The sequence below is a fragment of the Malaclemys terrapin genome, chromosome 1 (genome assembly GCF_027887155.1).
Source record: "Malaclemys terrapin pileata isolate rMalTer1 chromosome 1, rMalTer1.hap1, whole genome shotgun sequence".
In the NCBI taxonomy this organism is placed as follows: Eukaryota; Metazoa; Chordata; order Testudines; family Emydidae; genus Malaclemys; species Malaclemys terrapin.
In genome coordinates, this window is record NC_071505.1 from 92,168,674 (window position 1) to 92,195,153 (window position 26,480).

The 26,480-nt window shown below is 45.3% G+C and overlaps 1 protein-coding gene across 2 annotated transcripts in view; it reads right to left on the minus strand.

Moving 5' to 3' along the window:
* Positions 1–26,480, minus strand: part of TNRC6B (trinucleotide repeat containing adaptor 6B) — a 211,491-nt gene that overhangs the window by 179,124 nt on the left and 5,887 nt on the right. The window lies entirely within an intron of this gene.

Below are 26,480 nucleotides of genomic sequence, written 5' to 3' on the forward strand. Positions count from 1 at the left end.
CCCCACCATCAGCAGTGCAGAAGTAAGGGTGGCAATACCATACCAGGCCATCTTTACTTCTGCGCTGCTGCTGGTGGTGGCTCTGCCTTCAGAGCTGGGCTCCTGGCCACAGCCGCCACTCTCCAGATGATCAGCTCTGAAGGCAGAGTCACCACCAGCAGCAGCACAGAAGTAAGGGTAGCAGTACTGCAACACCTCTCCTTCCCCCCCGCCCCCCAATAACCTTGCAACAACCCCATAACTCCTTTTTGGGTCAGGGGCCTTACAATTACAACACCATGAAATTTCAGATTTAAACAGCTGAAAATCATGAAATTTACGATTTTTAAAATCCTATCACCATGAAATTGACCAAAATGGACCATGAATTTGGTAGGGCCCTACTTATAAAGGAAAAACAATTGCACAAGTAAAAACTCATGACTGTAAAGGAGGTTGTGAGCTATGTTTTTGCTTTATTCTCAGTTTTGTTTGTTTAATAATGGAATAAACTTTTCTCATGCCCCCTGCACCTCCATGTCAACATGCTCCTCTGCCCCCAAGCAAGTTGCTCTTCTGAATCAATAACTGCATGCTACAAAAAAGTATGTGTCATAATTGTAGAGTACCATAATGGACTTTCACAGAATAGGAGTTGAAGTATAGACGTATTAGTGGAGATGCAGGTTACAAACAGACAGCCTTAAACATATATTGATGCTATAATACTAGATTATTTATTGTTACACACATTTATAACATCACCAGAGCATCTGGGTGCCCTTTACATATTTTCCTAAAACTAGAGAACTCATACTTTGTAAAACCTCCTCCCTTCTCCCACCACAGCATTTAATCTTCTCTCTCTCTCTCTCTCTCTCTCTCTCTGCCAGTAGACCAAATGTTAGGGATGTCACAGCCTGACATTAATGGAAAACCTGAACAAAGATGCATCTTACACTGTCCTGCATAGGCAGGCAAGCTCAGACCCACTTCAAGCAACATATTCCAGCAGTGTGGATCTGTCACAGAAGTCAACCAGTTCCTGCAAACTCCACCCTTGGGAGAGATAACTAATTGTGTTCTGTGAAGAACTGAGATCATAACAGGACATAAGGAAGATGCGATCTCTGAAATTACTGGGACCATTTAGGGCAGGCCTCACAAATTTGTACTTGTCCATTTGCCTAGGGGCAGCAGTTCTCAAACTGAGAGTCAGAACCCCAAAGTGGGTCGCGACCCCATTTTAATGGGGTCACCAGGGCTGGGCTAGACTTGCTGGGGCTCGGGGCCCAAGCCAAAGCCCGAGGGATTCAGCCCTGGGCGGCGGGGCTCAAGTTACAGGCCTCCTGTCTGGGGCTGAAGCCACTGGCCTTCGGTTTTGACCCCTTCCCCACCTGAGGTGGTGGAGCTCAGGTTTTGGCTTTGGCCCCCAAACCCGGGGAAGTGGGACTCAGGCGGGCTCAGGCTTCGGTCCCCCCTTCTGGGGTCGTGCAGTAATTTTTGTTGTCAGAAGAGGGTCGCAGTGCAATGAAGTTTGAGAACTCCTGGCCCAGGGAGAAAATTTTTTTTTTTGACAGGTGAGTAAAGTATCCTTTTTTCACTATTATCAATCACCGAGGCAAATGGAAAGTGCAAGTGGATTCTGTGCCTGTGAAACTACACTTTCATGACAGTTTTGCAAGATTGATAAAGTGCTGCATGGACAGCACCCCAGTTTTCACCCAGACATGAACTAGGAGCCAGGGCAAATACCAAAGCATAAGTGTAACATGCTCACACCAATCTTCCCTGAAGCTTCGGAGGACTCTTCAGGGGTAAACCCACATAGTGTTTTAGAACTGGACTGTATTCTAAGATGACAAAGGAATCAATAACTAACAAAGTCCATGCTGAGATATTATAATACTTTTGTTAGCCAAGTATAAAAGGAGTTTCGAACTACTGCTACTCTCTGGGAACCCAGGACCAGAGCAGAGTCTAGTATAACTAGAGGGGGGAGGGATGGCTCAGTGGTTTGAGCATTGGCCTGCTAAACCCAGGGTTGTGAGTTCAATCCTTGAGGGGGCCACTTAGGGATCTGGGAAAAAATCAGTACTTGGTCCTGCTAGTGAAGGCAGGGGGCTGGACTCGATGACCTTTCAAGGTCCCTTCCAGTTCTAGGAGATGGGATATCTCCATTAATTTATTTATTTATTATTTATTTATAACACTGTGAAACACTTCTACAATAGGTGAGTAAATACCCTCAACTGAGAAAGAGGTCACAGTATTTCCTACTTCTTAACAATGCTTCTCCTTTCTAATAAACATTATCATCATCGTATCTGAACTAAATCTAAGCCAACTGACTTCCATCCAATGTCTTGTTTCTACCAGACATTAAGGTAACAGGGAAATGGTTCCATCTGGACATAATGAAAGGGATCCATAGAAATGAGAGAGTCATCCACGGTGTGGCTCATCATGTCTCACAAATCTACCCCGGGGACTTCACATACACTTTGAACAAGTGAAAACGGAATCTTCTGGAGTAACTGTACTGAAAATGCTCAGAAAACAAAGCCATCACCCTGCACAACTCCCTGGGATTTCTCAGAAATGAACTTGTGGAGCCCCTTCAAAGCAACATCATCAAGACAGCAGCACACAGTGATAAACATTAAAGGCTACTAATAAACCTAAAAGCATCAGTATGCATGTCTGACTGCCATTCACTGTCCAATGGTATTATCAACCTACCAGCAAGACTAATTCAATTTCAGGGTCAAAACTAGGTTTAAAAGCCTGATTGACTGGGATCCAAAATTGGAGGATAACAGATGCTACTGGAATTGGCATAAGACCATCTTTTCAGTGGCCCTTCCCCAAAAGGTATTGGTTAAAAGCTGGATATTAAGGGCTTATCTAGAAGAACAATTAGTTTGTGCCAAGCTGGGACGTAAATCTACCATGCAAGAGCCTGCTGCAAACTAACCATCCATGTGGACTCTGCAGTAGGATCCACATGGACAGTTAGTCCACAGACAGCATGGCAGATGCACTCCCCAGCTTGCCACAAACTAATTGTTCTTGTAGATAAGTCCTAAATTGCCATGTCACCAATGTCAAGTGATTGTGTTTTGAGCTAGCGCCAGACTACAGCATGCTTATAGGTTGCTAGCAGCACTCTCCTCAGGGATGCATGAATTAATCACCACCATAATCTGCCCAGCATGCCCCACTGGCTTTTTACCAGTCACAGCATGAGAAGATCTGTAGAGAGTGAATCTACTCTCTCTCACTGAATGAAAATCAGGAAAGACTGGACATTCATTTGCTCCCTTCTGTTTTGATAGTGCTACCACAGGTCTCTAGAGACAGCCTTGAATGTGACCAATAGTGTCAGCCAAGTAATTTAAAAGACTAAAACCTAATGAAGGCAGACTGGATTAATCAGAAAGACCACCATCTAGAGCAACTCTGCTGAGAAGGACTTCATAGAAATCATGGTACAGAAGGAAAGTTCAAGTGCAGTGTCTACAGTGGCAATTTGTCGATGAAACTTTTGCATAAAAAGCCCTATGACTCTTGTTGAGGTGGCTTTATTTCATCAATGAAAGAGGCGTTTCATTGCCGAAAGTGGCACTGCAGTGCGTACACCTCCACTGTTTTGTCAACAAACGTTGCCTTTCACAGAAAAAACTTGGCAGTATAGACAAGGCCTTAGTTTCTACCATAGCCATGACCTAGGAATAAAAAACAAAAAACACCCCCCTTATGATGCAATCCTTCAGATTAAGCATCCATTTCTGCCAACAATGTTCTAGTCGGTGCTATAAAGATCCACCTGCATAAGCAGGAATTTTACCCAGGTAAGCAGTAGTATCCAGTCCACTAGAATCTCTGAAGGATGTTAAACAGAAGCTACTAAAGTTAGACATTTTTGAATAGGCAAACCCAGATAACTTGCATCCAAGAGTTTTAAAAGAGCTGACTGAAAAGTTCACTGGACTGTTAATGTTGACTTTCAATAAGTCCTGGAGCACTGGGAAAGTTCCAGAGGACTGTTCTCAAAGTGCTCAAACTTTTGTACTGGTGACCCCTTTCACATAGCAAGCCTCCGAGTGCACCCCCCCCCTTATAAATTAAAAACACTTTTTAATATATTTAACACCATTATAAATGCTGGAGGCAAAGCGGGGTCTGGGGTGGCAGCTAACAGCTTGCAGCCCCCCCAATAACCTCACGACCCCCTGAGGGGTCTCAATCCCCAGTTTGAGAATCTCTGCCTTATATAGTGATAAATAGATTGAGCTCCGTGAGTCTAACTTAAAGAGAAGGTTAAAGGGGGACTTGATTACAGTCTATCAGTATCTACATGGGGAACAAATATTTAATAATCTAGAAGAGAAATGTACAACATGATCCAATGGCTGGAAGTTGAAGTTAGACAAATTCAGACTGGAAATAAGGTGTAAATTTGACAATGAGGGTAATTAACTATCGGAACAATTTACCCAGGCTCATGATGGATTTTCTATCACTGACAATTTTTAAATCAAGAGTGAATGTTTTTCTAAAAGATATGTTCTAGGAATTATTTTGGAGAAGTTCTATGGCCTGCATTATACAGGTGGTCAGATTAGATTATCACAATGGTCCCCTCTGGCCTTGGAATTGGGCTTGGTTGCTACTGATTCCTTCTCAGAAAGGACAAGAGAAAGAAAGAAGCAAAGAGACTCAAATGTCACTTCTTTAACAGAATGAAAGGAAGCAGGAAATACCGCAGTGTCCTAGACACCTGCTCTTCATTCATGTGCCTGAATCATGACAAAAGTACGTTCCTTATCCTCTCAATATCCAATCACAAGCAAAAAAAGTCAGATCCAGAGGGTGTCAACTAGCACTAACATTTAGAAACCATTCAGTAACAACTCATGGTGGACATAAAAAAATTAGGTCTTGTACCAACCGACTAATATTGTGTGTCCTCTATAATGTAATCTGAAAACACTCTCTCTTGGGGATTCTAGTATACAAAGTGACAGCAGTTCAGCTGGCTTGATTAGGAAATCTATGAAGCAGCAGAGGGACCTGTACAATAACATGACCCCTTGGCTAAGTTTTTCCCTAGACTTTATTCATATAGGGCCTTGCACTCTACATTCACATATGGAGAGATTAATACACTTCCAGCAAGTGCCTCCCTTTTAGTGACCTCACATAAATCCTTCAGCAGGGACCTGTGAGGTTTCAGCTTACAGAACTGAAAGGAGCAGAACATGGTTACACAGAAATCTGGGTTCCTCTAAGATCCTCTTTCATCCCCTTCACTCCTAAAACAACAAACCATCAAAGAAAACAGCACAGATTAATTCAACATGTGGCTGTATTTCTTTCTGGACTACAGAATATCCTTCACAGAGGATTTCAGGGAAACAGCAACAGGAACTCCTGAAAGCATAACTTCCCTGTGCAGGAAGAAATGGTTTCTTCTGCAAGGTATGGAGTAGTAAATCACACATACACACACAACTCTACAGGCTAAAAAACTCTTAATGTGAGATATTCCTTCATGGGGAGAATGGATTCTTGGATTGTATGGTTGATATTTATCCTAAGGTGAAGGAGAAACAGTATTACATTATCACCACAAAGGTGGGCAGTGTCAAAATCTGTTTCAAATAATTCAGAGTTCGGGGCAACCAGTTTTCTTTACATTGCCTCACACTCCCCAACTGGTATGAAAATATGCAACCATCTCTTTCTAATTAAAAGTGTTCTAAAACAAGCAAGCAACACAGGGAACCTGAACAGCTCTGTGCAATTTAGTGAAATTGTTCCAGTTGCAGTAGTTCAAGCACTATACAAAAGACAGAGTTTATTGTAGAGGTATGATTGAACAGGTTGTCGGTTTTTTAAATTCAGTTTTGTTGGTTGGCTACAGCTTATAGTTAATGAGCAACACGGTGAAGCAATAAACCATTCTTGTCATGGAACTAGCTGTCAAACTGAAATGTTTTCTTCTCAGCTTGTGGCATTAACTAAAAGCATTCTGGGATGTGGTTTTCTTACAAACAATCTCTGGCTAGGAGCTCTCCATTGGGAGACAAAAAAGGGGTCTTTGCTGCCATCATGGCTCCAATATCTTACTACTAAGCGGGTAAATGCTTGACAGCAGGGAGTTTAGTTTGAATCTCAGTCCTGACTCATGTGCCGGAATGATTCCAACAAAGCAACTGTGAGCTTGCTCTATACTCAATAGCCCTCAGGCTGCCTAAAGATATATCACAGAAAGCAACTGCTGACATAGCCACAGAAAAATCTCATTTCCCTGATTAGGATATTCCAAAGGTGACTCAAACTCATTTATGATTTTAAATTGATAACACAAGAAACCTGATGTTTTGTCAGCTATAATCCAGGACATTGTTGCCATGATTCCAAATACACAGAATTTACTGTAGAATCAATCCCCTGGTCACTGAAGTGTTTCTTTGCTTTGTCTGGCTTTCACAAGGCTGAACAGAGAAATGGAACTTCTGATGATGGGAAGGAGTAAGGAAGAAGAGGGAAAAGTACTCCTGCCAGTTGCCAGAAGAATAGTTAGAATCCCTCATCTCCTCCCACTACGGAGAACTCCCTCTCTGCTCATTAGTTAGCAGCAGAGGAGTAGGATTCCCATAGTCTACCATACCATCTGACAGGAGGAAAGGAAGCACCACCCTTCAAATAGAAAGAGAGAGGAGGGAATTTTAAAATCCACCGCCCTTCCCAGCACCCAGGAGAGAAGAACAATATTCTATTGATTTCTATAGATCACCACCACTATACTCTGCAGGCAAGTTTAAATTTGACATAGTCTAAAATGCCTAGAAAAATATTTGGTTTTGTTTTTTTACACTGAATTACAGTGTATTTCGTTCAATATGAACTTTCACCAAGCCTCAATCACGTTTTCTGAACTGGTACTGAAAATGATCTTACTGCTAATGTAGATGGGACAAAGCTATTTTCAACGGCGATATAGAAACTAATTTTGTAGGATAGATAGGGCTTCAGACATATATTGTTAATACTGAAAGATCTCAGGGCACCAAGCAGGAATAAAAAGACTACATAAAAACTGTGTCATTACTCCACACACACAAAACACTGACCCTCAGATCATGTGTCTCGGAGCTATTTACCTCAGCGACTGCCAAAATGAACATGGTACTGCCTATTCATATTATGCAGAAAAACACTGCCAAGGACTTAACCTCTGATCGCTAAACAGAAAGTACAATGCTAGCACCTCAGTAGATCAGGTATTACACTTATTTCATGAGCAGAATTCCCCTTTTTTCTGACTCCACATTAAGAAGTAGGCAATGTGCTTTTTAAATTCCATTTTTGTAGCTATTTTCTGGGAATCAAGGATTACTTCTTGACCTATAACAATTTAAGGTGGAAAAATTTGTAATTTGATCTGTGGACAGGTGTGTATGTATTCAACAGCAATTTGCCAAGGAATCTACCACTTGGCTGCAGAGATTTGCTCCATTATTAGTTTTCCTTTTATTAAAAATAAAATAAAATACTGTTCCTAGCCCTCATGGTTGTGAAGATATCCTTGAATTACAAACTGAGGGTAAACCAATGCATTGTCATCTTCCTGAGTTTTTAGATAGCCTGGAATAATAACTAAGAAGCGTGAACTGCCCTCATTCTTCTCAATGGGTTAAAGGTGACCTGCAAAGCTTTTTAAAAATAAATTAAAAAAATCTGGGTTTGTGCCCTCTGTGCATCAGAAAGTAGGAAAAGAAGACCCAAAAAGGATTTTTCCTGCTTGTTGTTTAACCTCAAAAATATCAAGAATTTCAACTCATCCCCTTGGATTAGCTGAAGGATATGGTGAGAGTGTCAGTGGATATATAGCATTAGCTCTGTTGCCTTAATTGAAGGTCTTTAACAGAGACTTCCTTTCTCTATAATATTAGTCCCTGAAGTGTAAACAAAATCAAAGTTCTGAAAAGTGTTGACCAAAAGTCCCATTCCCTTTTAACTTTCACAGTCTTGGCTCTTGTAAGGTCATACTGTCACTAGCTCTCCAGTCATATAAAGGCTTTCTGATACTGCTGCTAATACCGGCTCAGGAGTACCACTGCAGATGGGCAGTGAGCTTCTCTATCTTGTCAAGCAGGGTCGACTGCTCTTGTTCTTCATCTTCAAACAGTCTTGTCAAGTGTATCTGCCAAGCTGACACCAATCTTCATGTCCTCCTTCAGCATCTTGAACCACCTTTCTCTAGGTCTTCCTCATGGTCTTTGTCCCATGACTATTAGTTCTTGTACTTTCTGGCCAACACATCTTATGTCTCATCGTCTCACATGACATAGCCATCTCAGTCAATAGCCAGTCAGCTTTTCCATAATGGGGACTAGCTGCATTCTGGCTAATACAGTTTCATTGAATAGCCTATCAGTTCTCATCTTACCCAGCGTCCACCTAAGCATTCTCATTTCAGACATGTAAAGAAGTTGTTCTTCTCTCTTCCTCACTGGCCAGCATTCTGACTCATACTTCATGACTGGCGTGGTCACAATCTTATACGCTTTGTTCTTTAGTCCAGTGGCTCTCAACCTTTCCAGACTACTAAGGAGTCTGATTTGTCTTGCATACCCCAAGTTTTACCTCACTTAAGAATTACAAAATCAGACATAAAAATACAAAAAAGTGTCACAGCCACATTATTACTGAAAAATTGCTGACTTTCTCATTTTACCATATAATTATAAAATAAATCAATTGGAATATAAATATTGTACTTGCATTTCAATGTATAGTATATAGAGCAGTATAAACAAGCCATTGTCTGTATGACATTTTAGTCTTTACTGAATTCACTAGTGCTTTTTATGTAGCTTTTGTAAAACTAGACAAATACTGTATCTAGATGAGTTGATGTACACCTGGAAGACCTCTGTGTACCTCTGATTGAAAACCACTGCTTTAGTCTACTTGGCATATTCTTGTCCCAGAGAATTCCCGTCAACTCCTTCCATTTACACCAAGAGCTCTACATGCGGCACCCAACATCTGCATGCACACTCTCATTCTCATCATCACTCAACACTTCAGTATCAAAGGCTAAAATTGCATTTTTATTAAAAACTTCTCTTGGTGTCACAATCTTTGTCACTTTAACTGTATGCCATCTAGTTTTACTAGCATCTCCTTGCTCCTCTCAGTGAAACACCACAAGTATTCTGACTGGTTGTCTGATTCGTAAGCCATTTATTTTTTCTAATTCAGCCTTCCATAGCTCTAGGTCCCTTTCCAGTTCATATTTATTTTCACACCACAACATATCAGATGGGCCCCATCAAGGGTGACCAGACATCCCGATATTATTAGGACAGTCCCGATTTTAAGATATTTGTCCCGCGTCCCGACCGCACATCGGTCAGGACGCCCTTTGTCCCGATATCGGGGACTGCTCACCGCACACACCTGAATTCCCGGGGCTGGCAGTGCTTCCTGGTGGGGCAGCTCCTGGTGTCTGCCTGCCAGCAAGAGCCTACAGTGCAGCCCCTAGGCACAGAGGTGGAGGGGGTCTCCACGTGCTGCACCGGCTCCCTCATACCCAATCAGAGCTGCGGGGTGGGGCTTGCAGGTGCCGGCAGTGGGCAAAGAGCCCTCCGCCCCCCTGCACCCACCCAACCCTACCCTACCCTAGGAGCCAAAGAGACCTGCCGGATGCTTCCTGGGAGCCGCCCCAGGTAAGCACCGCCAGGACTCCCCACCTTGCCCCCGACAGGTCCCTCTTGCTCATGGGGGGGGGGGGGGCAGGGGGCTCTCTGCGCGCTGCAGGCACCTGCAAGCCCTGCTCCGCGGCTCCGGCAGCTCCCAACGGGAGCCACGGAGCTCACGCTTGTGGCAGGTGCATCATGTGGAGACCCCTCGGCCACCCCGATCCTAGGAGCCAGAGGGACCTGCCAGATCCTTCCCGGGAGCAGCCGCCCCAGGTAAGCACCGCTGGGACCCCCCACCCCTGGCAGGTCCCTCTAGCTCTTAGGGTCAGGGGGGTAGGGGGCTCTGCGGGCTGCTCCCACCTGCAAGCCCCGCTCCATGGCTCCGTCAGCTCCTGCTCCGTGGCTCCGTCAGCTCCCATTGGCGCTTTTCATGGCCAATGGGAGCCACAGAGCTCATGCTTGTGGCAGGCGCAGCATGTGGAGAGTCTGGAGACTCCCCTTGCCACTATGACCCTAGGAGCCAGAAACCTCCCAGCAGGGCTGGTGAGTGCGGCTAGGGAAGGGGGCAGAGTGTGATGGAGTGAGTATCTGGGAGGGGTGTGTGGGGCACTGGGCTGTGAGGGTGGTTTGTGTGTTTTGGGGTGCTAGGCAGTGGGGGCCTGTTGGGGGGTGCTGGGCAGTGGGGGAGATGTGTGTGTCAGAGAACTGGGCAATGGGGGTCTGTGTGGGGCATTGTTTAGTTGTGGTGGTGGGGCTACGGGGAAGGGCACTGGGAGGGAGGGAGGAGAAATCTGTGTATTGGGAAACTAATGAGTGGGGGGGGTTCTGTGTGGGGTGCTGGGCATCTGTGGGTCTCTCTCCTGCCCCCACCCTCCCTCGCCCAATGTGTCCTGATATTTCACTCTTGCGATCTGGTCACCATAGCCCCATCAGCTACCACCAGCATTTCACACACACAGTCAGCTAACTCTACTTGATGCAGGTCTAATCAAAGTGCCTAAAATGTTAACAGTCCATTTATACTACAGATCCTAACACTACTAGCACTAATGGAGCAAAACTGATGTTAGAAGCAATGGAAAAGCTTTGCAAGATTTAGGGCAAGAAGTAGACAAGGTCAGAGAATCTTCCACGCTAAAGAGAGGACTTGAATTTTTAATATTAAAAACAACAAACAAAAATCCTCACAACATTCAGGCCTTCTGTATACATCATAAAGAAGCAAAAATAAAGACAGAAGCCCTTCCCCGCCCCTTTGGCAGATCATCTTTAAGCCTGAAACTTAAAGATAAGAATATAAACGTCAACATTATTAACTATTTCACTGCTGATCATTTTAGCAGAAACATCCAATTAACATGCTTATCGTGGGACGCAATTCAAGATTGGTTAGGGTTACCATACGTCTGGATTTTCCCGGACATGTCCGGCTTTTTGGGCCTCAAAGCCCCGTCCGGGAGAAAATCCCAAAAAGCCGGACATGTCTGGGAAAATAGGGAGGGAGGGGCCGGCGGTGCTTGGCCAGGGGCTGGGGCTGGAACCGGGGCCCGAGCCTAGCCGGAGCCGCCGAGGCCAGGGCGGGCCAGAGTCGCTCGGCCGGAACCAGGGCCGGCGCCCCAGGGCCCGAGCCGAGCCGGAGACGCCGGGGCCAGAGCCTCTTGGCCTGGGCCGGCCGGCCGCCGGTGTTGTACTTAAAGTACTGCACAGGATCTTTTCAGGGGGAATAAGGCAGAACGCCACATTTATTAGTAATACATGTATTCATTAACACTGTATTATATGCATATAATATATTACACTTACACACACACACAAACACACTCCGTCTTGTTGTTACCAATTAGTTGCTCCCCTTAACTTCACTGGCCAGGTGAGTTAGATGGGGAGGGGGTGGAGCCGGGCTTCTGCCGATCCGGATCGATGCTCCCATGTTGACAAGACGAGACCCGGGGTCCTTTGCAAGACACCTCACTTTTATAGCAGCTTTCCTCTTATGCAAATCTATACCAGATTTAAACTCTGTGTCTGTGTCCATTGGTCCTTTGTGCTGCTTTCTTTTGAGTGTTGTCCAAATGTTGCAAAGAGGGTGTTTCCAAAGAAGGTGCTTGCTTCTAACCCCCGAGGCCCTCGGTATGTCTGCTTGTCTTTAATGAGCCCACTTGACACGTTTTATTGTCCTTGGGTCTGGCTCCCAGCCCCTCTCCAACAGTTGAGGCTGTCTGGAGGTGCTGCCTTCCATGCCTTGCTCATCCACACCTCATTCATTTAACAGGGCAATTGATTAAGAGTGGGGGGGGGGGGGAGGAGAGCTCTTGTTCTACTGCTAGCAAACAGAAATTTTTCTTCTATCTTATTCTATCCTTAGGGGCTATAATATTATACCAAGGGCAATGCAAAGTTTCTAAATGAGGCTTTGATAAAAAGTCCCATGAAAACAGAGGTCACACGTGGGTAGACCCACCACAAGGTTATATGAAGAGGCACAATGTAAAGTTATATGAAAATTATCAGAGATTGATCTACACCGGGAGCCACTCAGCTGGAGGGGCCGGACTGGGCCGCGCCCCGCCCCAGCCCCAGCTTACCTGCTGCCTCCCTGTTTCAGGCTTCCCACGAACATTTGATTCGCGGGAAGCAGGGCAGGGGGAGGAGCAGGGGGGCAGACCGTTCAGGGGAGGGGACAGAGTTGGGGCGGGGACTTTGGGGAAGGGGCGGGGGTGGGGCCCTGTGGAGTGTCCTTTTTTTAAATTAAAATATGGTAACCCTAAGATTGGTGGATTGTTTGTGAGCTGAAGTCATAGCCACCAAAACCTTCTGCAAGAGGGTGTTTATCAGTAACAGCAGTCACAAAGCTGAAACCAATAAGGCAGCAAACAGGCACACGCACAGAGGAGGGGGGGGGAGGGTTTGCTTGCACACGTTTAATGGTGCTACTTTAGGTCCCATTCAAAATACCCTTCTAAACATCAACAGGGAAAAAGAAAATATTTTTTTTAGAAGTTTTTCTTTTAATTCTGGAAGTGCTATTTAAAGCATGCACTACTGAAGTCATTTAAACGTGATCAAATTTAAATTTACTGCCTTTCAATTTCTTTAGCCATTCCCTAAATCTAAATAACTTTCCTTGCTAACTAACACAAAAGCCATTCCCAATCATAAGAACAGGAGCACCCAATTTACTGTCTTTTGAATCATCCATTACTTTTGGTCTACATTAAGAAAATTCATACTGGCATAACTCCACTGATGACATTACACCAGTGCAAACGCCTAATGTATATTCACTACACTAGTACAGGGCAGGGTTTACATAAGTGCAACTTAGGGCTTGTCTATACCAAGACGTTTAACTGAATGGTGCAACAATACCCCTTCACTGCAACTGTGTGAGAGAACACACTTACATCCACCAGAGTGGATAAAAATAATTACTTTTTACACTTTTTTTATTTAATTCAAAAAAATGTTTTAACATGTTCCTAATTCTTTACTTTCTCATTTTATAACCAAAAATTGCAGAAGTGGATGGAGGTTTTTGTAGTCTTTTCTCTAACTAGTTTCCTAATTATTAATGGAATATCAGATTTTACACACTTCTTTTTAACTAAGAAGTTTCACACTTAAAATACTCATCTATTCTAAGCAAGGTAATTCCAGGGCCTCATCAATACCCTTACTGTGAAAACAACAAACTGATAAACAGCACATGTTATTTTTGCAACCAACATCCTATATTCTGAATTTCCATTAGTCAAGAAAGCAGAAAATTTTGCCGAAGCTATGATCCTCTTTCAAGATTACCACTTTGATATCAATGGGACTTGTGGTCTTAAGTCATTTAGGTGCCTAAATATGGGTTTAGGAGCCTAACCTTAAGATTCTATTTTTTAAAAGTTTGGCCTGTTTATAATAAGTTCACAATAATTGAACATCTAAATAACTTTCCTTGTTAACACTAATGCACAATTGTTTTGAAGTGATACAGATGGTGGCACTGAGAGAAAAGTTTTAAATAAAAACAATTTTGGCCTTTAAAACTACAACATTGATGCACATACTTAACTTTAAGCAGTAGTCCCACTGAAGGAATTATTTGTGTGTGTACAGTTTCATATCTGCTTAAATGTTTGCAGAATCAGGGCCTTAATATTCAGTGTTTTTCATATAGCAGTTTTGTAAAATTCAAATACCAGTAGCGGCATTTTAAAATCCCCAGTATTTGTAATTTAGGTCAAGATATTCAAAAGTGAGTAGTTATTTCAAGTGCTTAAATCCTGGGTACTTACACTGAGACATTTTAAAAGAGGTCAGGATTTTCAGAGGGTGTGTGTGTGTGACGGGGCATACCTACCATGCACCAGCCCCAAAAGGGTTAACTCTGCTTTGCAGGCTAAGGAAGCCCCGCCCTTCCGGCCCTGCTGGACATGCTCAGCCTGGAAGCAGCATATAAAAGGTAGCGGCTCAACTCAGTCTGGGAAGGCTGCTGACAGGGAAAGATGCAGGCTACAAGTTCCCTACAGGAAGTTGCTACAAACCCCAACTACGGGACTATGGCTCATGGAGTTCCTCACTGGAAACTCCAGGTTGCTCGACGAGTCCAGAGAAAGGATGGCACTGGTGGGAGCCTGGCCATTTGAGGACCCCAGAGACCCGGGGAATTCAACAAGGGGGAAAAGGGTAAGAAGCAGCCCAGGGGACACAAACTCTTTACTGGTGAGTGAACCGGGGGACTGGTCAGCATATTATGGGAGGATCCCCGCTGACCCGGTGGTGAGCACCCCCACCCCCGCCAGGGCCCTGGGCTGGAGCTTGGGCTCAGAGGAGCAGGGAGGACCCAGGCACCACACCCCTGAGTGGCGCCCCACTACCTCAATGGGCCAACCGGCCACACAATCTCACAGAGGTGGGCTACTTCCCTGACTCTGGCCATTGAGCCACTCTGCCCTGATGGGAAGGGCTGCTCCCTGACTCTAATCACTAAGTAATACTATCCCATGTTACAGTAAGGGTCCTCAGCGTAGGACTTGACCGGCTGCAGAATTGCCTCCGCCCCTCCAGCTAACCTTAAGTGACCCGACATCCCGCGACAGGTGCTAAGTGCTTTGTGAAAAATCAGGCCCCTTTAAGGTATCTAGAATTGGACCCCTGACTCTAGTCACTAAGTAATACTATCCCATGTTACAGTAAGGGTCCTCGGCGTAGGACCTGATCAGCTGCAGAATTGTCTCTGCCCTTCCATCTAACCCTACGTGACCCGACACCCCATGACGGGGCATACCTACCCCACGACAACTTGGTGGAGAATGCGGCAATCGACCGGGACTTGCTGAGAGGTCCTGACAAGAGGAATTAGACAGCGGGATCCCTGCAACAACCCGACATGGATACCGAGAAGCTCCTTAAGTGGATATTGGAAAGCCAGCAGCAGCAGGCGGCACAGCAGCAGTAACATCAGGTTCAGCTGATGCAGCAGCTTGCCAATCGACATCAGCTGCAGATGACCCAGCATCAGGAGCAACAACAGCAGCTGCTCCGAGAGTTGGTGGCCCAGCATCAGACCCAACAGGAACGCCTGGTTCAGCAGGTAACGATGCTGTTGCAACCGCCAGGACCGGCAAGGCCTGTCCCCACAGGAGCAGGGCTGGGGGACGCCCTGGCAGGACTACCGGTGCGACTCACCAATATGGGGCCCGGTGACAACCCCGAGACGTTATTTGTCACTTTTGAAAGGGTCGCTATGGCCACCCGTTGGCCTCCCCCGAACACTGGGCCACACTGCTGGCCCCATATTTGACTGACCAGGCACAAAACGCCTACTGCAACCTGGCTCCACATGAGGCCTTGGGCTACTCCCTTATGAAACCCGCCATATTAGCCCATACCGGCATTAGCCCGGAGACCTATCGACTGCGACTTCGCAAAGAATGGTACCCGCCGGAAGCTTGACCATGAGCAGTGGCCCAACGCATGCGGGACTACTGCTGGAGATGGCTGAATCCAGATAATTTAACCAGGCCCCAGGTGGCAGAGGTCGTAGCTTTGGAACAATTTACGCAGATCTTCCAGGCAAGGGTGAAGGAGTGGGTGCAGTGCCACCGACTGGCGACCCGCAACAAAGAGTCTCTTCAATGGACGATTACCTGGCCGCCGAAGGACCCAAACAAAGACCTCCCAAACCAGAAGGACTGGTTGGATGAAGCTGAAACCCAGAGCCCCAACAACTTAGGCCGGAGATGGGGAGACCTCAGAGTAAACCCAGTGTGGAAGGATTCCTACCGGCGTTCTGTGGGGTGCCAGGCGGCACACTTAACCCTGCAAGGTGACGGAACTCTGCCGGGTGCATCGGGGGCTCCAGGACATGACCCGCAGGCTGAAGTATCCAAAGGGTGCTGCTATGAATGTGGACAAGGAGGGGCACCTTTGGCGGGATTGCCAGTTCATGGACTGTGCCTATGGCTAAGTGTGGACAGTGGACCACCAGGCTCGGAGAAAGGGCCCGACCAAATTCTTTGTCCCCGGGCGGGTAGACTGTACCCCAGTGACTGCCCTCATTGACTCCGGCTGCAGCCAGACGCTAGTCCGGGCCAGCCTGGTGGATGCCCCAGATCTGAAGTGACACCTATATACCCCACCGCCAAGGTACACCTGGAGATAGGCCAACATGAGGAAGAGTGCCAGGTGGGCCTAGCCCCGACATGGAGATTTCCTACAGGAACAGAGGGAAGACCCGACCTTGAGCCGAGTCTAGGAACAAGTTCAGGATGCCAGAGGTCAGGTGGACATCGGCCCAAGACGACCCCAGGGACCATACTTTGAGGTCCACAATGATCACTTCTACCGGGTGACCCAAGTGCCGCAAACTGGAGAGGAACTCCGCCAACTGCTGGGTCCCAAGAGGTTCTGTCGCAAGCTGTTACAGTTGGCCCATGCGGTGCCCTGGGCCGGCCACATGGCGCGAAAGAAGACCCTGCAACGTGTGGCGCTGAGGTTCTTCTGGCCTGGCATACACCAGTAGGTGCGCGACTACTGTGCTTCGTGCCCGGAAAGAGAGTACAGTGGGTACCTCTGATCCCACTCCCAGTCGTGGGGATACCCTTTGAACAGATCGTCCTAGATCTAGTGGGACCCTTGGAAAAGAGTGCATCCGGGCGTAGTATATTTTAGTGGTAGTCAACTACGTGACCCGCTACCCAGAGGCTGTCCCGCTACAGGTCACCACAGCCCGTCATAGCCACAGAGCTTCTTAAAATTTTTGCCAGGGTCAAGATACCTTAAGAAATATTGACAGACCAGGGACAAATGTTTCCTCCAAACTGATGGCCAAGTTATGTAGTTATTAAACATCCACGCTCTCAAGACATCGGTATACCACCCACAGACCGACGGCCCAGTAGGAAAATTTAACAGAACCCTAAAAATCATGCTTAGGAAGTTCGTGGATGACAACCCACAACATTGGGACAAGCTGCACCCCTCACTACCATTCGGAGTGGGTGATGTCCCCCAGGCCTCGAAAGAATTCTCCCCATTTGAGCTCCTTTATGGGATGCAGCCGAGGGGGATCCTAGACCTGCTCCGAGAGACCTGGGAGGAACAAGAGTCGAGGGTCACAGGGTCAGTCCCATACATCCTGCAACTGAGGGAACATCTCCAGAAGCTTGGGGAGTTCATCTGGGAGAACCTACTCCAGGCCCAGCAAACCCAGGAACTCCAATACAATCGGGGGGCCAAGATGTGGCTCTTTGAGGCCAGAGACAGGGTCTTGGGCCTGTTGCCATAGTCAGGATCTAAACTACTCGCCAAATGTCAGGGGCCGTTTGAGGTTGTTCGACAGGTGGGACCGGTGGATTATGAGGTCAGACTCCCTGGGCAACGAAAAGGATCTACCATGTGAACCTCCTGAAGGCCTGGGAAGGCCTACTGATCGCTCCCTACCCCCCAGGCTCCAAATTGGGACCAGTAGCCAATGGAGCCCCTGACACAACACCAATCACACTGGGGCAGGACTTGAGCCCAGAGCAACAAATAAGCCTACAGCAGCTGGTCCAAGACTTCCCCTGTTTATCTTCTCATCCAGGATGGACGAGTATTACCAGCCACCACATAGACACCATTCCCGGACAAAAGGTCTGCAACCAACATTGCCCGCTTCCCCGGAAAATGTGGGCAGTGGTCCAGAAAGAACTTGAGGCGATGCTAGCCCTGGGAGTAGTGGAAGAATCCCAGAGTAAATGGAGAAACCCCACAGTCCTGGTCCCAAAACCCGATGGAACTGTGAGGTTCTGTATAGACTTTAGGAGGGTCAATGCCATTTCCCACTTTGATGCCTACCCAATGCCATGGGTGGATGAACTGTTGGAACAGCTGGGTAGTGCTAAGTTTCTATCAACACTAGATTTGACCAAGGGTACTGGCAAATTCCCCTGACCCCGACTTCCCGGGAGAAGACAGCCTTCCCTACAGCCCTCTGCCTATACCATTTCATCACCATGCCCTTCGGATTACATGGGGCCGCGGCTACATCCCAGCGATTGATGGATCAACTGTTGCAGCCACACCAGCAGCATGCAGCAACTTATATTGACAATATTGTGGTCTACAGCACGAATGGGGAGGAACACCTACAACATCTTGCCGTGGTCCTACAGGCCCTGAAGGAAGCAGGACTCACAGCAGATCCCGCCAAGTGTCACCTCGGGTGGAAAGAAATTACCTACATGATTGGGACAGGCGAACGCCATCGGCTGGCAGACAAGGCACAGGCCCCGAGTGTCTACCCCGCCCCTACAACGAAATGGAAGGTAAGACAGTTCCTGGGCTTGGCTGGATACTAAAGATGGTTCATGTCAGATTTTGCCATGATAGCCACCCCCATCTTCGACCTCACAAAGAACTCCCAGCCACGGAACGCCCAGTGGTCAGAGGACTGTGAAAGGGCCTCCCGGACCTTGAAAGAGCAACTCACCCTGGAACCCATCCTGTTTCACCAAGACTTCTCAAAACTCTTTATTTTACAAACTGACACCCCAGAAGTGGCGTTAGGGGCCGTGCTATCACAGGAACGAGAGGGAGAGGAACACCCGGTGCTGTACCTAAGCCGGAAGCTATTTCCCTGAGAAGTCAAGTACTCCACCATCAAAAAGGAAGTCCTAACGGTAAAATGGGTGATCGAGATTCTACAGTATTACCTACTGGGGAGCCCCTTTTGTTTTACTACAGACAATGCACCCCTACGATGGATCAACACCATGAAGGATTAGAACGTGGGATTATGAGATGGTACCTCGCCCTCCAACCCTATGCGTTCAGTGTATTACACCGCCCAAGTAGGGCCCACACTAATGCAGACTTTTTCCTCCCAGGCAGGAGAGGACGACAATGGGAACGGACCCCCGCAAGGAGTGTGTGATGGGGCATACCTACCCCGCACCAGGCCCAAAAGGGTTAATTCTGCCCCTCTGACCCTGCTGGGCATGCTCAGCCTGGATGCAGCACATAAAAGGTATCAGCCCAGCTCAGTCTGGGAAGGCTGCTGACGGGGAAGGACGCAGGCTGCAAGCTCCCTGCAGAGAGTTGCTACAAACCACAACTCTGTCTCACAGAGTTCCTGACTAGAGACTCCAGGCTGCCAGATGAGCCCAGAAAAAGGACAGCACCGGTGGGTGCCCAGCCATTTGAGGACCCCAGAGACCCGGAGAGTTTCGACAAGGGCTAAAGGGTAAGAAGCAGCCGAGGGAACTTGAACTCTTCACCGGTGAGTGAACTGAGGGACTGATCAGCGTGTTTTGGGAGGATCCCCACTGACTCAGTGGTGAGCACGACCACCAGTGCCCTGGGCTGGGGCTCGGAGGAGCAGGGAGGGCCTGAGTCCCACTACGCAGGGCACCACACACCCCTGAGTGGCGCCCCATTCCCCCAACAGGTCAACTGGCCGTGCAATCTCAGAGGTGGGCTACTTCCCTGACTCTGGCCATTGGGCCACGCTGCCCTGATGGGAAGGGCTGCTCCCTGACTCTAATCACTAAGTAATACTATCCCATGTTACAGTAAGGGTCCTCAGCATAGGACTTGACTGGCGGCAGAATTGCCTCCGCCCTTCCAGCTAACCTTACGTGACCTGACATCCCGTGACAGGGTGCTAAGTGCTTTGTGAAAAATCAGGCCCCTTTAAGGTATCTAGAATTGGACCCCAAAAAGTGAGACACCCAAAACTGCTGGTCACTTTTGAAAACCTTGGCCTTAGTTCATTATGAATTGTAATCTAAAGATGAGATAGTTTTACAAAGACTCAACACTGTTTAAGAATCAAGCCTTTCAAACCATTATTTTACTCATCTGGACTTAAATTGCTCTACCCTGCTTACATCAGTTTAAACAGGAGAAAGTTAGACTTGACTTAGTTGGTTTAACAAATGATGCAAGGGTGTTCATGCACAAATTGTTTTAACTAAAGTGGTGCAACATCACACCTTTTAATTAAACTGATACAACTTTGTGTTTAGCCCAGGCCTCAATCTAGTAACATACCAAATTAAACTGCACTTAAATTAAACTGCACTTAATTAAATGCACCAGCACAAAGTGGAATGTAGCATTTCTATGTTGGGGATTTGCACAAACTTAATTACATCAGTGTAAATTTCCTTAAAGTAGAGAGGGTGTTACATACCTGTTATCTCCGCTCCTATAAATCGCCTCTAAATAGTCCTAATTTTTTTTAATCCGCCTCATTCATCTCAGTGAGGTATTCACAATTTAGACTATTTCACTAATATTTTAAGCAAAAACATTCAGCTAGCATGCTTACCAACAACATAGAATTTAGAGACCGAAGAGACCTGTTATGTCATTTTATTCATGCCTTCTGGCAGTGGTTTTCAAACTGCGGGTCGCGACCCAGTACTGGGACGTGGAATGTAAGGCACTGCTCGTGGCAGCTCTGGTCAACACTGCTGACCAGGCTGTTAAAAGTCCTATCGGCGGTGCTGCCTAGCGAAGGCAGGTTAGTCGCTACCTGTTCCGATACCGCGCTGCGCCCCGGAAGCAGCCAGCAGCAGGTCCGGCTCCTAGGCAGCGGGGACACAGAGCTCCACACGCTGTCCCCGCCCCGAGCACTGAAGCTGGTGGACGGGGGGAAGGGACAATGCCTGCGGGCAAGAACTGCGCGAAGCCGCTTGCACGCCTCTGCCTAGGAGCTGGACCTGCTGCTGGTTGCTTCCAGGGTGGAGGTAGAAGAGAGGAATCAGGCAGCCAACAAAGGGGTGGGAAAGGACCATGGGGGGCACCAGCCAACTGGGGAAGGTGAAGAAGAGAGGAGTCGCCAAAGAAGAATGAAGAGTATTTTTATCTCCATCAGCCTCTTCAAACCCTGTTCACAAAAGGAGGCAGCCACAAACAGCCAATGGCAATAGATAGCTATGTCAGACTAGAACATATGCCAGGTAAACCAAGAGAAAACAAAAAAATTAACCCACAATATGGAATATTTTGCCATGTTGCCAACTTGCTGGATATTATCACAAGCATTGCAATGTGTTGTGTTTTTCTTAAATGCCAGCTGCTAGAATCATGCTACGGCCTGAGAATCTCGGCTTTCATTAAAAGAAAAAAGTTTCTCTGAAACCATGAGAGCAAGAAAAGATTTAATATTCAAAGCAAGGGCACACTAAATGCTGGAAAACAAGGAGGCAAATAAGAATCAAACGTTTTAACATTTGGAGTTGGCAAAAGTTTTAGGCTCCAGTATACAGTTAATACATCAGAAAAAAATATTTTTTTTGCCAGTATTTTCTAAATGGTGGAAGCTAGAATGTTAGGAAATTAAGTACATTTCTTTTCCACCAAATGTACACATTTTTCCTTCCAAATTAGTCTACTATATTAAGCTGAATTTTTATTTAAGCTTCTTTAAAAAAAATTCTTGTGAGTAGTTATCAACTAGCACCACAGGAAATTTTTCTAATATAGGGATGAGGAAGATTGGATTTGTAGCACAAATTTCTACTCAAGTCTCATTCAAAAAAATGAATATCACCTAGTGAAATACATAGAGAGATTCTTTACTCTTACTTTAAAAAAAAATCTGAAAATACAATAGCAATGTGCCAGGAAAAGGGCAATTGTAACATCTGCAGAAGGTGGACGAGCAGCTTAAGAAATGGCCCAAAACCAAAGTTTGATCCCTAAAGAACAGCATTTGGGGTTGTTTTTTCTAAATTTAATTTTTAAACCCTAGCACCACATCCTGTTCTCGAGGACTTATGTAATGTTATACAAACATCTGGTATTGTTCTTAAGAGTAGCTTTAATTCTCACCTATTTAAAAATCGCAACCAAAACAGGTGGACCTAATATTGAGAGGGTAATGATGGGGAAGATAGCAAAGGAAGAGCTACCTTCATTAAAGAAATAGACTTCTCCAATGCAGCTAGGATTTGAACCACAACAATTTTCTTCCTCATCTATATTTGTGACGCCAGTGACAATTCACATCTGCCTTGATACATGATCTCTCACAGATACTGTCAGATACTTCTTTCGCTCCCATCCTCCTCACAAAAAAAAAAAAAAAAAAAAAAAAAAAAACACACACACACCCACTCATCTACATTTTTAATTGCCAGTGAGCACATTTGGCACCATGCCTATCCTTTGACAAAACAGCAGACAAGGAAAAAGACATGCGCGCACACACACACACACAAAAACAAAAAAACACAATACGTAAAGAAATACCACCTTATGCATATAATATTGATACTTTCTATGTATGTAAGGTAAACATCATATCCAACCAAAAGCAGATATGCTGCATAATGATTATCAAAACAGACCTGTAATAAACTTAGTTATGTTTTAATCAAGTAAATATTCCTAAAATCATTGAGAATGCCTTTCATGGCTAGCTTCCAAGTCCTTGTAATCTGTTTTAAAACACATTTCTCTAGTGGATGAGCCATTACAGTCTACCATGTAAATATACTTTAAACAAAACATTGCTGTCTATTGTGTACATCTGTACTCTTCTTTGGAGATATGTTTTTTAGGTGAATCTTGAAAAGGTAATAAAAAATGGATTCTTGACATACATCATAAAAGATCCTTTGCGCTAATCTGCATTAAGCCTCAGTATGAGGTTTCCATGCTTATGCCAATGGCAGCAGGAGAGGTCTATTTTTTCAGACTTCTTTTTGTTTCCTCTGTTATATGGTTAATTTTATCACCTCAGCTTGTATTTTATCTAAAACCTCATGACATTTGTGGTAGTATGATTGTGAAGACATTTGTTGCATGCTCTCTGTTTTGAGGGTTTGTTGTTTGGTTGGGGTTTTTTGTGTTTTTTTGTTTGTTTGTTTGTTTTTTTAAATGACAACAATGAGATTTCAGACACAGTCAAGCAGGGATAATTTGACATTAAGGGATACATGCTAATAGCTAGAATACCGCATCCAAAACTCCAGACTTACACTTTATTATCAAGCTTTGAGTAGGACTTTTTAAAATGTTGCAACATCTTCTCTCCAGAATGGCGAACTATCAGAAATGGAAATAATGACCTTATGGATCCACCAGGAGACATGTGGAAATGCTATAAGGATCATTATCAAAGAACTAACAAAAGTCATGTTAATTTCAAGTTCCATAAGAAACAAATGGAAAATTAAGCATTTACTATAAATAGAAAAAAACAAAACTGATGGAGAATTTTATTTTCCGATATATAGAAGAAGGGTTGTGAATTTAAGTTGCTACAGTTATACATATAACTCCCGATGTGGACACACTTATTTTGGGATAACAGTGCCTTTTTCCAGTTAACAAGTGTCATTTTGGAAGTGGTTTAAACTAAACTGGAAAAAGCCACTCTTATTCTGGAATAAGCATGCCACACAGGAGAGTTACACCCAAATAACTGCAGTAGTTTAACTGTATCATTATAACTGCAAAAATATATATATATTATCGTGTGTATAAGCCCTCAGACAGGTTACAAATTAAGATAAATTTAAAACTATTTAAAAAAAAAAAAAAAAAGAGTAGGTGGCAATGTCCTGAAGCTATCATCTCATGAGAGACAAATTATGGCTAAGGCAATGTTTTAGTCACAGGTACAGTATTTTTAGTAAGTCATGGACAGGTCACAGGCAGTAAACAAAAATTCCCAGGCAGTGACCTACCTGTCCATGACTTTTACTATATACCCCTGACTAAAACATTGGGGAGGGGGGCAGCTCTGGGGGCACCGTGGATGCTGTGGGGAGAGACCCAGAGGGGCATGGCAGGTGGGGGGGGGGGGAGGAGAGTGGTTGGGAGGGCTGGGGCAGGTTCCCTACCTGGCTCCTGGCAAGCGGTGACCTCCAGCTCCTAACTCCATGTGCTGCCTCCACTCCACCCCAAGCGCCGGTTCTGCAGCTCCCATTGGTTAGGAACCAAAACCAATGGGAGCTGCAGGGGTGATACCTGCGGGCAGAGGCAGCACATGGAACTAGGAGCTGAGGGGGAGAACTTCCTGTTGCCATTCTAGGGAGCTCCCCCCGAAGTAAGCACTCCACTGCACCCCAATCCCCAGCCCCCCCAAACTCCTGCTGCTGGGGGTCAGGGAGCCCCAAGACTGCCCCAGGAGCACCCGGTGCGACTGGCCCAGGGGCTGCCCAAGCTGCTCAGGCAGCTCCCGGGCTAGCCACATGGGCTGCTGCAGAAGTCATGGAGGTCACGGAATCCATGACTTCCATGACGAAAACGGAGCCTGAATTATGCTACCTTATTAGAAATAATTTTACAGGGCATTCTTGAATTTAAGCAACTGAATTCACTTCTGTTGGCATCCTTTTATCTGCGACAGACTGTGGGAATTGCAGCCTATGATGTAGATAGTTTGCAATGTCTCATGGGACCGAATAGTCCAATACAAGATTTGCATGATCTTTGGCAGTTATTGCAAATGTATCTTGGTTGGGAGCTGCTTGCTTTCTACAGGCTCTTTTCTCTTCAGGCTATAGAAGCCAGCTTCTGTCATGGACTCTGATACCCTGATGGAGACAATGGCGCCACTGAATTCACTTGGGAGTGAAGAAAAAGAGGGCTAATTTCAGCACTTAATCAGATGCAGAAGTTCAAAGCTACACTATTTTCCCTAAAGAATCATAAAGACTGTGCAAGACACTGCTATAGCTAGTAAGTGTTTTTACCTACTATGTTAACTTTAGCATATCTTTATTAAGGCATCGTTTTGTGAACATGAACCCAGCCATTTGAAATAATGTTTTCACTGTACAGCTAAAGGAGGTAAATCCATGTTTTCTTTCTATTGCAAACAATAGGGTTGAGTATCATTATGAAGGCTTCCAAATCACAGAAATTCAAATTGCTGAGTACTGAAGAAGATTCTACAGACGGCTGCATGGAGAAATGAGAAGTGCTCTGATATGCCAAGATTCTCCAGAAGGAGCAAGCAGACTGTTTGCAAAAGTTAAAGGGTCAATTCCAGGGTAGAAATGAAATAAAAAGGTTTTCAAACACACACAGTGAACAATCTTGTGGAAGAACTTTTCACAACTACACCTATCAATTGGTGACATCTAGCAAAGGAACTAACAAACAAATCTAACTTGTTGGATCAGCATTGGGATGCAGATAGTTCTAAAAGCTTGCCAAACTCACTGTTTCCATGTATTCCTCTGCCTGTCTATATCCAGCTGTTGTCGCTCACCTTATACTTCGATTGTAAACTCCTTGGGGCAAAACAGTCTTTTAGTTCTGTGTTTGTACAGAAAGTAGCACAATGGGATGCAGGTCCATGACTAGGGTTCCTAGGCACTATGGTAATAGAAATAGTGCTTCATTTTGGGGGGGGGGGGGGGAAATCACATGCCTAACCAAATTAGTTATACTAGTCCAAATATCTGAGCCTAGACCAGGTATTAGTGTTTTGCTTAGAATAAAAGCTTTATAGTAACTAGTCCATACACACATGCATTAGGCAAGCATATTCTCATTGTATAAAACTCAGGCCCTGTCTACACACAAACTTGCATAGTTTAAAGGCATGTCTTTAAACCAATTCAGTTAAACCGGTACAAATCCCTACCCAGATGCTCTTATTTTATTGCTCAAGCTAAATAAGTATAAGCCACTCTTAAAACAAGAACATCCATGCAGGGTTTTCTGCCAGTTTAACTTAACTGGTTTAGAGACATGCTTTGAGTTACTTGCGCTCATAAAGGTTTAAATCTACACTGAATTCCAAAGGAAGTTAGCATAGAATTGCAGGACATAGTATCTGATCTTAGAAGGGTGACTTAACATGCACTCTGTTCTGGCTGTCTTGAAGTAGAAATAAGTTATGTAAGGCAAGAACAGGAAGACAGTCATTCAGTAAGGGTTTCCTTATGTGTGACTATTAAGACAGAAGGCAGAACCTGGAATTTGTCAGCTAGACAGAGGAGGAAGCTCTCTATGGCTACAAGAATTATCTTTTTGGTAGAGTGCTGCTGGATCCACTAGCATCAAGGTACTGATTTCTCATTATCAGGACTTTCGTAGTAGATCAGTCTTCACCCTCCAAGCAGTTCAGGACTCTACAAGAAACCTTATCAGTTTGTTTTCCATTACAGTCCTTCTTAATAATGCTGACTGTGAGGAATTATGAGATGGAATTTTAAAAAGTAAACTTAAATGAAAGAATGAGTAAGTGAATCTTGCCTTCCTTCATAACTCAATTATTTAGTTTCCCTTTCAAGCAACATGCTATTATTGTATCACCTCTTTCCTAATACTCTGTCA